Below are 10056 nucleotides of genomic sequence, written 5' to 3' on the forward strand. Positions count from 1 at the left end.
TAGATGATAACATCTTGGTTCTATGCTGTATAGCAGCTTTGGATGCTTGGGACAACATTGAAGAATCAGGAAAGAGGACTGAGTCATTTACTAAAATTATATGAGGCCCAAAGAAGACTTCACTGATTTTTTACGAAGACTGATTTCAGCTGTTAGTAGAATTCTATCAGATCCAGAAGTTAGACAAATATTAATTAAATCTTTCACTTTTGAAAATGCTAATTCGGAATATAAAAGTGTGATTAGCCCTTTAAGGCAAGATCAGAACCCATAGAAGAATGAATCTGAAATACAATTGATATTGGACCCCATACTTCTAATGATATTTGGATAGCAGCACTACTTTCTAAAAATATCAAGAAAAATAAAAATGTTAGATGTTTTAATTGTGGTAGACAAGGTCATCTGAAAAGGGACGTTAGGCAAGGTGATTCCAGAAACAATGTTTATTCTAGAAATAACAAACAGAAGGCCCCAACATTCTGGAATATGCAGAAGGTGTGGAAAAGGTGGCATTGGACTAATGAACAAGGGACAGGCAAGGTAACTCTTTGCCATTAGGAAACAACCTAAGGGGCCTCCTGCAGGTCCCAATATCAAATTTAGTTCAATCATTTCCCACCAGCATTGGGAAAATCCCTCCACAGAGCAATTAAAAGATTTAATGCCTGTTATTAAAAACCACACTGCTCTGGATGCCAGAACAGCATCAGTAGATAAAACAGATTTTCAGGAGAAACCATAAAGCAAGTATTTTGGTAAACTTCTATAAATGATCAAAGACCAAAGCATCCAAAAAGTATCAATAAATGGCATAGAAATTGAGAGTTTGATATACACAGGTACCGATGTAACAATAATTTCACCAAAATCTTGGCATCCAGGTTGGCCTCTTCAGTAGGTAAATGTTCAACTTCTAGGGATTGGAACTTTATTTTCAAACAAAGTGTAGGATTGGTCAAGTGAATAGGGCCAGAAGGACAGATAGGAAATTAAAACCATATGTAGTTAACATAGCAATGAATTTACGGGGACGTGATTTGTTGCAACAACGGAAAACACAGATTAACATCCCCCCAGTCTCAGAAACAAACTATGAAATAAGGAATGCTTCTGAAAAGGTATAATCAAGGATGGTCACAGACTGTTCAAGTTGGACATAAGCAGGGTATAACCGCTGTTGGTCTTTCAAGGGTGCCAACAGCCCTACCTTTAAAATGGTAACTGACTAACCTGTGTGGGTGGAACAATGGCCTTTGGCATCAGAAAAACCACAGGCACTAGAACAGCTAGTTCAGGAACAGTTAATGCTCAACATATTGAAATACCAGATAATCCTTGGAATTCTGTATTTTTCATTAAAATAAATCTGGAAAATGGAGAATGCTAACAGATTTAAGAGACATAAATAAGGTGATTCAGCCAATGGACTCCTTATAGCTTGGAATTCCCTTGATTTCTTTATTACCTAAGGGATGGTCTATTATAGCAATTGTTTTAAAAGACTGCCTTTTTACTATACCTTCACAAGAACAGGATAGAGAAAAATGTGCTTTCACAGTGCCTACTTATAATAATTCCCAACCTGTTAAAAGATACCATTGGAAGATTCTTCCACAAAGAATTAAACAACCCCACCTTAAGCCAATATTTTGTATGACAGTCACTAGAACTAATTCATAAACAGTTTCCTCAATCTAATTTACCTTTATATGAACGATATCTTATTGGCTGATTCAGACACAGATACATTAGAAAAAATGTTTGATGAAGTAAAGAGGATTTTGCCTTGCTAGGGATTACAAATTGCTCCTGAAAAAAACACCAAGAGGAGATTCTATTGATTATTTAGGATATAAAATAGGTTTACAGAAAATTCAACTACAGAAAGTACGAACCAGGAAAGATCAATTACGAACTCTTAATGATTTTTGAAACTTGCTGGGAGATATTAACTGGCTATAGTCTACAAATGGATTAAAAACTTAAAAACTAAGTAATGTATTTCAAACCCTACAAGGTGATAAGGATTTAAATAGTTCAAGAAAATTATCAGCTGAGGCTGAGAGGGAATTGGCTCTAGGAGAAAAGAAATTACAGGAAGCACATGTGGATCACTTGGGTCCAAAGCTTGATTGTATTTTAGTCACTTTGCCTTCTACTCCTTTTTCCACAGGAATCCTTATGCAAAGCAAAGACAGTATCTTAGAATGGATATTTTTTACCACACAAACAGAGTAAAAAAAATTAAAGACCTATGTAGAAAAGCTTTCTGAATTGATTCTGAAGGGAAAATTCAGACTTTGTCAGTTAACAAGAACAGACCCAGCAGAAATTGTGATGTGTATTAAGTAGTCCTCTGTCCCACCAGCCAGCTCCCATCATGACATGGAGACTTATTATCAATTATGAAAGCTCAGCCAATAGCTTAGGTTTGTTTCTAACTAGCTCTTATAACTTAAATTAACCCATTTCTATTAATCTACTTTCTGTCTCATGGCTTTAGTACCTCAGCTCCAAATTGCCCATCCTGATTGCTCTGTGTCTTTTGGCATATCCCCCTTCTTCCCAGAATCCTCTCTGCCCCCCAAATCCGGCCTAGCTATTGGCTTTTCAGCTTTTTATTAAGCCAATCCAAGTGACACATCTTCACAGTGTACAAAAATATTATTCCACCACAGTGGTAACTTTTTCTAGTGCTGAAACTGCCTCACTATGGGCAGAACATGAAAACTGGCAAAGAGCTTGTAGCTATTTTCTGAGAGAGATTTTAGTAACAAATGCCCTAAAAGCAAGAGACTTCAGTTTATATTTCTTTTTATATTCTCTTTCATATAATAAAAGGTACCCCAATTTCTGGAGCCCCTACATTCTATTCTGATGCAAATAGACCAGGAAAGGCAGGTTATAAGCCAGGAAAAATAAGTAACATGGCTCGAAGCCTTTATGATTCAGTTCATAAATCAGAATTATATTCTATCTCATGGTATTATTAGAATTTTCAAAACCTCTTAATACAGTTTCTCTCAATATGCAGAAAGAGTTGTTTTACATATTGAAACTGATAAATTTATTCCAGATGATTCAGAATTAACTTTGTTATTTATTCAACTACAACAAATAACCAAATAGAAATCGTCCCTTGTATACAGCACATACCAAATCTCATATGAGTCTACCAGGCTCTCTAGTACAAGGTAATGATGAAGTCCATTAGATATTGGTAGGAAATGTGCTAGAAACCTCAGAATTTCATAAGAAACACCACGTTAATAGCAAACATTTGAAGAAAGATTTTTCTATCACTTGGCAACAAGCCAAAGTAATTACAAGGAAATATCCTACTTGTTCTTTGTATAATCAAATCTCACCACCTGCAGGAACTAACCCAAAAGGTACTCAAAGAAATGAAATTTGGCAAATGGATGTGTTTCATTTTGCAGAGTTTGGAAAATTAAAATATGTGCACTATACCATAAATACATATTCAGGATTTCAATGGGCCACTGCTTTAAGTTCTGAAAAGGCTGATTCTGTAATTACACATTTATTAGAAGTCATTAAGACTAATAATGCTCCAGCATATGTCTCCGGTAAAATGAAACAGGCTTTTTTTTTTTTTGCATATTACAACATAAAGCATATTACGGGTATACCACACAATCCTATAGGACAAACAGTTATAGAAATATCTAATCACACTTTAAAAAGATATGCTTAATAAACAGAAAGGGGTAATAAAGACCCCCAGATATAGATTGCATAATGCCTTATTAACTTTAAATTTTCTAAATACTAATGAAACAGAAACAATGGCTGCAGAGAGATGTTGGATAATAGAAAAAAAAACCTGCTGAATTAAATCAGCCTATATATTTTGAAGATGTGTTGACCTCAGAATGGAAACCAGCATATGCCTTATGTTGGGGAAGAAGTTTTGCTTTTGTTTCCAAAAGAGAAGAAAAGCTATGTATACCATCAAGATTGATAAAGACTAGATTCAATCATGAGAGACCTCTTGAATAGGAGAGGCAATAGTTTATCAAACAGCTTAGTCATTCTTATATAACTTATAAGACTAACAAATGCCTTCCATTTAGTATGACAAAATTTTTATTAGTAAAAGATAATGCTTTTTCTGTTGCCACAAAACATTTTGTCTTAACAAAGATATAATCTGACAGAAAAGGAACTTCCCAAAGCTAGGGTGGGGGCAGGGTTTTCTTTTTGTCTTACCAAGAAAATGAAAGCATTCAATTAAGGAATCTGAAGACCACTGGACAAATGAGACATCTGAAGAGGATGAATTACCCTGACAAAATTGTCTCAAGAAAAAGAGTAAAATTGGCCTAATGATATTGCACATTTCCAACAGAATAAAATTTCATAATTCCCAAATTGTTGTTTCTGTTTCTCTTTACAAATATAAAAGGCAAATGGTCTTTTTGTGGTCCCAATTCAATTAAAAATCAAAGTTGACTTTGGAGTTGGAGTGTACTTGTTAAAAGAAAATCCAAAATCTCTGTCTCATGTCAGAAGAGCCACCTGGTATGGGACAGAAGAAAACCAAAATTAAGGACTATTCTATTGCCACTAATCTCTAAGTTATAAATTTTATCTCTAAAATTATAAGAATATATATATTTAAACTTCCTATTGTGATATTAATGGCCATACTAACTAATTCTAGGAATAGACTTCATCTAGTTTCTTGTACATTATTTTGGACTTGAGTTTGAAGCAGGTAATTAGGAATTAAATTTGTGCACCTTGGATATACTTAATAGATTGTGGTCTTTTAACCTCTATGAGATCTGCTACATGTGACATATTTACAATGTTTGAGTTTTCTGCACTGAATGGTAACCATTTCTAACAGTGACCTTTGAAGTCTCTGAAAGGATGATAGGGCCCCTCAACAACCACTCTACTTGGATTGTGGTAATACCATTAAACTGACAAATACCACCCAAAGACCAGTTTTGGACTACAAACTGTTCAGGACAAATTTAAAGCTGCTAGCTGAGAGAGTCCAGCCTTATAAACTACTCTAGCTAGGAACTTCAGATAAGCTTTGCATTTTCCCATTATATAGAGACTGGACAACAAATGTTATGGCTAGTTTTCCCAGGACTTGACCATTATTCCAATTTTCTCAGGTTTTCCCTAAAAATACCGTCACCCCCAGACAACAGGAAGGAATTTTAAAAACACGATGCCAACATTCCCAAGAGGTGGAGTGGGTGGTTTGTCATTTGGTGGGTTATGGACATTTACTATCATTTAGGGGTGTTGGTTACAAATTGTAATTGGTCATGGTAAGAGGAGAAACTAAGCAAGGGAGGTTAGATTTGAGGATCTTTTTCTGAAAAAAAATAGGGGGATATAGGAATGATAGGGTAAAAGTGTAGATTAATGAATCTACTTTAAAAAGCTGTTAATCTCAAATATTTTACATTAGTATGAATTTTTGTATATTGATGCAAATTTAAGGTTATTATTTGGTTATAAAATACTGTATGTTGTTTATACTCTTGTTTAAGGAATTTTTGTATATTGATACAAATTTAATATTATTTTTGTTATAACATACTGTATATATGTCTCTACTCTTGTTTAGGGATTTTCATATATTTATACAAATATAAGTTTATTTTTGTTACAACATACTGTATATATGTTTCTACTCTTTTTTTTTCATCTTTGAAGTTTTTATTCATGTGAATCATTAAAAATGGTCATCTATACCAGTGTCAAACAAGGGTGGGAGAGGAAGGCAGGGTAGATGAGAAGAAGGAATTCCCGTCTATTAGTAATAAAGCTCCAGGTTCATCCCATCATGGTTTTCATAATCTCCCAGAGATACGTGGTCCTTAAAAATTGTGGACCAATTTTTTAAGAACGATCTTATTCCAACAGGTGCCAGTTTGGGCTGCTACCAGTTTCTTCAAATCCCTGATGGTGTCAAATGGTGTCATCGGTGTTGCACTTGATGTGGACTTTCTTTCCTAGACGATCATTGCAAACCACCTCAATCATTGTGGCTGGAGCTCTAATCCCCTCGAACTTATTGACGACACAATTCTCATGTTTCTACTCTTGTTTAAGGTATTGTGCCTATGCAGTCCACTTGAAAATGTAAGGTAAAGTTCTAGTCCTTGAAAACTATTATTATAAACCTTTAAGATAATTAATAAATGCAGGTTAGTAGTCATCTCTAACAATCAAACTTGTAGTTATGTCAGGTATGTTTTCAAGATCATACAGAAATATATTTTAGATAGATAGATAAATGGTCCTTAAACACTTCAAATACCTACAGAATATGGCATTTAAAATGTTTTGTTAACATAGGGCTTTTCATGACAGAGTTCTTCAAAATTCCTGCTTCATAGAAAAATCTGTCAGATACTCTAGGCCTGTAGGCTAAAGATGGATGTGCCATTGTTGCAGAGGAACCTTAATGACTGTCCAGACAGCAGATGTCTCTCTCATTTCTATAGTTTTGGAAGTTGATTTCTCTGCACTTCCTGTTTACTCAGGTAATATTATATACTTTGGGGGTCTTTGATGGAGTTGAACACTAGTTAGTTATAGTTATAATTTTTCTTAGTTATGAGAGAAGGTAAATTAGGTACAGAGCTTTGGACTCATCAAGATAGGATAGATAATAGAGTAATTTTTCTGAATTTGCCAAATGCAATGAACTAGATATTGTAAACAGTTACTTGATAACTTTTTTTTTTTTTTTTGGTTTTTTGAGACAGGGTTTCTCTGTGTAGCTTTGGAGCCTGTCCTGGAACTCACTCTGTAGACCAGGCTGGCCTCGAACTTACAGAGATCCGCCTGCCTCTGCCTCCTGAGTGCTGGGATTAAAGGCATGCACCACCACCGCCCGGCAATAACTGTTCTTATTTTATATAGTTTTACTACGTTAAAGTTAAAACCTTTCTTTTTATTTACACTAAAAGGGGGAAATGTGAAATATTTGTTTAAAGAGGCAAAGATGTGTCACATTTTTTCATGCTGCATTTGTTTAACTACGTAAAGATGTGTTTCATTTCATACAAATGTGTTTCATTCATACAAATTTAAGTTTATTTTTGTTATAACATACTGTATATATGTCTACTCTTGTTTGTTTAAGGGATTTTTGTATTTTAAGGGATTTTTGTATATTCATACAGATTTAAGGTTATTTTTGTTACTAGTTGGCAGGAAGTAGCAGGGAGGAGCTTAACATGGGCTTTTTTAGTTGGGGTGGTGTAGAAGGGAGGCTTCCGGGAACGCCAGCAAAGAGAGAAAGTTAGCCATTTGCTGTTCTAACTCTCTGAGCTCACAGGCTTTCCCTCTAGCCTTTGAATCTCGAGTTTGATTAGAACAATAGAGATTTAGTTAAAACTACCTTTAGCTGCAGCAACAGAGCCGTTGTCTGGGGGAATAGAATTCTCCCCAGGCTACAGCCTGACTGGCAGAGCCACTGGTAGTTTAAAGCTCAGCTACTATAACAAAGGTAAAACAGCAGACACCTTCTTCTGTAATAGGGTCCTTTGGTGCCAGTCCCTAAGGCCCCTTTCAGGGTTCAGAAAAGACGCTACAACAAGTGAGGGAAACCTAAGAATTTGAGGGTGAAAAAATCAGTCCACACAGTTCTTTGCATGTCTTTTTATTGTTTTGTCTTAGTTCTAATTCTCTTATCTTAATTGTCTATAATTTCTTAGCTCTAATTCTCTGTTCCTATTATAATCCTAATTCCTAGCTGCATCTCCATCTAACCTAAAAATTCTTCTTCTTTAGGAGGCTTGAAGCAATAGAAAAAATTACAAGAGTCACCTCTCATTGGTCAAAAGCACGCTCCTAGGGTAAACAATAAGGGCAGAACCATTTACCAGGTTAACACAAAGTTCCAAGGCCTCAGAACCAGAGGGAGGGGGTGCAGTGCCCAGTGCGACAAACTCTGAGTCATAGGTCTTTATCAGCAGACTTGGCAAGCAAAGAACTGGCATGCTTTTCTTAGGGTGCTTTGTGTAGATAACCTTGCAACTGTAAGTTGGACACCTGCAACTCTGACCTTGTGCATAATTGTAAAGTTTTAAACTTATGATCCATTCACAAAGCCCTTTTGTCTAGTTTGAATTTGCTCTGAGGTAAAAATGAGCTAACTGTGTATAGTTAGTCTGAACAAAAGAAGACTTTTAAGGGTTTACAGTCTTTGTGGAGCAATAGATCTAGTTATGAAGCATCTCCTACTATATTTTCTATATATCAAAATTGTACAGCTTAAAGAGAGGTCATCTTCCTGACCATCCACAGATATATGTGTGCCCATAAGATTGAGATGCAATCATGAGATTACATATACACATTTCATGAAAATGTATGGTAATGGGAGATATCATAGCTATTATTGTACAAGAAATTACCAATGGAAGCAACAGTATTCAGAGTCAGTGGCCTGCAAGCCTTGTTTGACAGGATATCCCATCTGAGACTCATTCCTCTGGTGGGTTGACATCTGAATTATCAATTGCTGTAAGCTGTATTTGTGTCCTGGCCCACAATAGCTTGTGATAATGGCTCCTGACAATTCTGTTTCAAAACAAAATAAAATAAAACAAAGAAGCAAAACAAACCAAAACAAAAACAAAAAACGAAACAAAAACCCACCCAAGAGATCTATAAAACAAAATGCCTCTAACTTGTAAGCCCTACTTTCCCAAAGACAGATAACTTCCCCAAATTCTGGGAGCTGCTCTTGTAATTGCCTAGTTTTGTAAAAGTTTAATGAAACTGTTCATGTGAGATAACAAACTGTGAGTGTTAGCTTTTGTATGTTTTTTGTTTGTTTTGTTTTTCAAGACAGGGTTTCTCTGTGTAGCTTTGCGCCTTTCCTGGAACTTGCTTTGGAGACCAGGCTGGCCTAGAACTCACAGAGATCCGCCTGCCTCTGCCTCCTTGGTGCTGGGATTAAAGGCATGTGCCACCACTGCCCGGCTATGTGTTAGCTTCTGTAAACAAGCTTGCTTGCCCCTGATTGCATGTAGACAGAAAGTGTGCTTGATTACATGTAGGCAAGAAGTACATCAGGATGTATGCTTGCCCCTGATTGTACGAAGGCAGGAAGTATGTAGCCTTGTGAATTTTGCCTTTATAAGCCCCTGACTAATGTAATTCAATGATACACCCTGGGAATCCCAAATCTGGTGCCAGTACCTGTATAAAGTCTCTTCTTTGTTTGAAATTTACTCATGATGAAACTCCGAATGACCTCAGACCCATAACAAGCTCAAAGCCAGCCTGGTCTATATAGTTAATTCCTGGACAGCCACAGATACATAGTGAAACCCTGTCTCAAAAAATATTTTTTTGGGGACAAGAATGTCTCTGGGCATGCTGAGTTCACACTATACTATTTTAGCTCAAAATAAAGGCATTGTGAAGGGGCATTGATAGAGCAGTCTGCCTTGTTTAGCAGCTAACAGGATTTTTTCTTTTGCTATTATGTGGGGAGTGTATGATGTGTGCATTGAGGAGAGCACAGTATGCATGTGGAGATCAGAAGATAACTTTTTGGATTTGGTTTTCTCCTCCCACCTTTATGTGGGTTCTGGGGATCGAACTCAAGTTACCAGGCTTGTTTGGCAGGTGCCTTTATCCAGTGAGTCATTTTGCCAGCTTCAAATGACTTTCTCAGTTCCAAACTGGTTGCCCTTGTGGTTATATTGAACCACACATCTTATCAGAAGTAGTGAACACCTGCAGATTCTGCTTTAAAACTAAATTCTTGAATAATACATACACTTCACCTCAAATGGTAAGACAACAGAGCTGAGTGTTTTATTGGCAAGAAAATAACATGACTTGATTTTCCCTTGAAATTATTTAGTAATATAACCTATAATTATTTTCTATTATTACTTTGAATCTGCCCAAACCACATAATTGTTATTTTCACATCTGCTTATAAATGTCTCCTAGGAAATGGCTTCCGGTTGCCTTCAGGCTGGAGATCCAGAAGCTGTTCCTAGGATAGCCATGCCCAGAGGTGGGCAGAGG

At 36.2% G+C, this 10056-nt stretch overlaps 1 pseudogene; it reads right to left on the minus strand.

Annotated features, from left to right (window-relative positions):
- Positions 1 to 5809: 5809 nt before the first annotated feature.
- LOC128108832 (ubiquitin-like protein 5) lies at positions 5810 to 6039 on the minus strand (annotated as a pseudogene).
- Between the last annotated feature and the right edge of the window lie 4017 nt (positions 6040 to 10056).

The sequence above is a fragment of the Peromyscus californicus genome, unplaced genomic scaffold (genome assembly GCF_007827085.1).
Source record: "Peromyscus californicus insignis strain IS unplaced genomic scaffold, ASM782708v3 Scaffold_13__1_contigs__length_99412109, whole genome shotgun sequence".
NCBI lineage: Eukaryota > Metazoa > Chordata > Mammalia > Rodentia > Cricetidae > Peromyscus > Peromyscus californicus.